Source organism: Rutidosis leptorrhynchoides, chromosome 10 (genome assembly GCF_046630445.1).
Source record: "Rutidosis leptorrhynchoides isolate AG116_Rl617_1_P2 chromosome 10, CSIRO_AGI_Rlap_v1, whole genome shotgun sequence".
Taxonomy (NCBI): domain Eukaryota; kingdom Viridiplantae; phylum Streptophyta; class Magnoliopsida; order Asterales; family Asteraceae; genus Rutidosis; species Rutidosis leptorrhynchoides.
This window is the reverse complement of record NC_092342.1, coordinates 249917615-249921099: the sequence shown is the minus strand read 5'-3', so window position 1 is coordinate 249921099 and position 3485 is coordinate 249917615.

Here is a 3485-nt window from a genome sequence, read left to right as displayed (position 1 = left end):
ATGATTGCTGAGTAAGAACAGACTCGTGAAGAACTTCACCGAAGTTGATGTTGATTGTAAGCTGAATTATCAGACTTGTCCCACATCAGTGGGGGAGAAGAATGAAATACCCTTTATGAGGAAAGGTGTGAATACCTCTTCCAGTACTCTCGTATTGGAAAGCATAATCGTGAAGTCGCGGGTGGCTGAATGATAGGAAAGTCGAAAGTCAAGTAGACAGTATCTACTACAGATTGTGTAAGCTGCTACAAGGAATTCATCCTCTAAAGATATATCAGAAATGAGTCATGATGCATAGTAGCTAATAGTAAATCGTGGAAGTGCTAGTAGTGTTGAGTAGTATTTAGTATGGTAAGTAGCAATGGGTGGCATCAAGTAGTAACTAGTGATGACAAGGAGTGAGAAGTAGGTGAGTGGTCGAGACTAGCAGTGAGAGGCGGCTTTGTGTAGTAGTAAACAACGATAAGTAGTGGTATGAGATGATGAGTATGTTCTAGCAGTGTCTTCATAGTGTCAAGTAGTGTTTGGTGATGACGGACAGTTTCAATTAGTGATAAATTGTGACGTGATTGCACATTTCTTATAGGTTATAATAGCAATTAATTCGCATAGTGTAAATTTCTACACATATTGGAGATTATACGGCTCAAGTTCTAAACGATGTTTATCCTAGTAACCTACTTGACTCGCTCCCAATTCCTTATTTTGTGATGTCGGAACTTCTATATGAGTTACCATAATGTAATCCCGGTCATTACATTACGCTATCTCACATATCCATTCGACATCACTCCATAAGTTCAAGATAGCGTAGTCAACTTAATGCTCTTAAGTGTCACATCGTGTGTACGTATGTGATTCGTGACATCATATATCTAGTCCAAGTCCATATCATTATGGGTATAGATGTGTATATGCATGTGATATCTAATATGTAGCCCTACGGGTAGCATAGTAGAGCAAACAGTGTAAGCATGGCGTATAACAGTCATTCTAAGTACACGGCTATAGACTAGACCCACTAATGCACCCTACGGTTAGCACAATAATGTATCAAGTTCCCTATAGCCAAAGCTCTGATACCAAATGTAATACCCTGTCAGAATCCACTAACGGCGTATTAACTCTGGTCCCAATGCTTGTCTTGACTTCTACATAACAGCAATGTTCTACAGCTGAAGCAACTAATACCTGAGATAAAACATGCAAAATGGGTCAACATAAAGTTGAGTGAATCTAAAGGTTTGAGTAAATAGTTCTCGTATGTTTCATAAAATAGTTCCATAAATCGTTTGTCGAAATTTATTTCTAAAAATCATTTATCTGAATAAACCGCTAAGGTTTAATCTCAAAATTTTGCTTATAGCAAATGCTAAGTAATAAACTGTTGTAAGATGTCAAGTTTCAACTATGAGTGACATCAAAAAGTTCTTTTCGTTTCACCTGTTTGTAGACATTAACATGTCTAGTTTTAACTTTGTAAAATATCATCTTTAAGTAACATTCATCGTAAGTTAGGCTACGAGATTTCTGAAGAGCTTCGTAATAATATACACTTATCATGAGCACTTGATTATAAATCTTTAACCTTTGCGTGAACCGAGCACACGTCTTTAGTTTACCCTATACTGGTGATACACCGATCAAGTGTACGTGTTACAACTAGATAAGCACCTGTTTAACGTTGCAGTGAGGTTTGTCAAACCTAACGGTACCGTCCCTATAAGTCGAGCTTACAAAGTAACTAATATAATCAAGCTAAGGGATTTTTGATCTGAATTCATATGTATATCCTTGGTAAGTTACTCATGCCTAATATGTAATATAGTTGTAAAAAGAGTTTAAGAAATAGTTTCAAAAGTAGCATGTGTCTCATCCCAAAAATGTTGTTGAAAAAGGGACTGTAGACTCACCTTAGCAAAAGCACCTGAAATATCTTAGCAAAACGTACTGTAGTCGAACACTCTCAATCGAACAACGCAACCTAATCATGTAAGTCATCTTAAGTATACACATATTGGTCATACTATGTCAACCCATAGTGTACGCAAAGTCCTAGTGCTCAGACTGACTCAACGAATAAGTAAAAATCAACTAATCCATGCAAGTCAACAAAAGTCAACCAAAGTCAACCCTAAAGTCAGCTCGGTCAAAGTGGTCAAATAAAGTCAAACATCTCAGTAGTTCATACAAACATGATCAATAAGTCAAACCTAGGTCAAGTATCAATTTACAAGTCATAATTAAGCATATTGCACTTTTGCACCTTAAAGCATGCCTTAGAAATTCGTACGTCGTAGAAAGATCCAACTATAGCTCATAGCACATAAATAATTAAATCATGAACAACTCCAGATCATAACTACACTTAAAATAAATTCCAAAAAGTCCAGACAAAGCCTCATACGTTAAATAAAAGTCCAATATCAGAAAGGGTCAATTCATAGTTCATTACAGCAATTTCTGCCCGCGCGTCAGTTTTTAATCATTTTTCATAAAATATAGATAATAGATTTTGATGAACGGCCAATTGGAGTCATCTCAAAACATCTCACAGTTTTAGTGATAAAATAATTAGAAACATTGCTTTAGCCAGTTTGTACAGTTTTGCAAACCTTTACAGACTCGTCAGTTTTTAATCATCAACTAGACACATCACTTAGATGAGCACATATCTCATGGTAAATCATGTTTTTGCAGGTTCGTATACAAATGAAATATGTCAACGAACACTTAGAATAACATATTCCAGAAGATCAAAGTCTCAATCAACTCCTAGTTCACTCTAGCAATTTTTATGTAACTTTGAAAAATGATTCAGCTCACTTTAAAAACCAAATCTTCGTTTTGACATAACGGGAGCATTATGTGACGACCCGGAAATTTCCGATTAAATTTAAACTCAATCCTAAATTGATTTCGACACGATAAAGCAATGTCTGTTAAACCGAGTCTTAAAATTTTTGAACTAGTTACATGGAATCAATTAACCTTCGACTATTCCCGATGATTCACGAACAATTATTTGTAAATAAATATGTATATATATTATATAAACATAAATATAAGAATATATAATATTATGATTTAATAAAGTATACTTTAATTAATTGGAATGTAATAATTAGGATAGTTAAGTTACTATTAAAATAAATATGTATGTATATATATATATATATATATATATATATATATATATATATACATATACATGTAAATATATATAAATATATATATATATATAAATGTTATTATAAATCTATATGTGATCCCTATTAAATAAGTACCTAAAATATATAATATAATATTACATAAATAATAAATAGTATTTTATTAAATTACAAGTTTGAATATAATTGATATAATAATATTATTTTCATTACTTTCATTATTAGTATTGTTGTTAAAATTAATATTAATATCTGTAATATTATTACTTCTAATATATATATATATATATATATATATATATATATATATATATA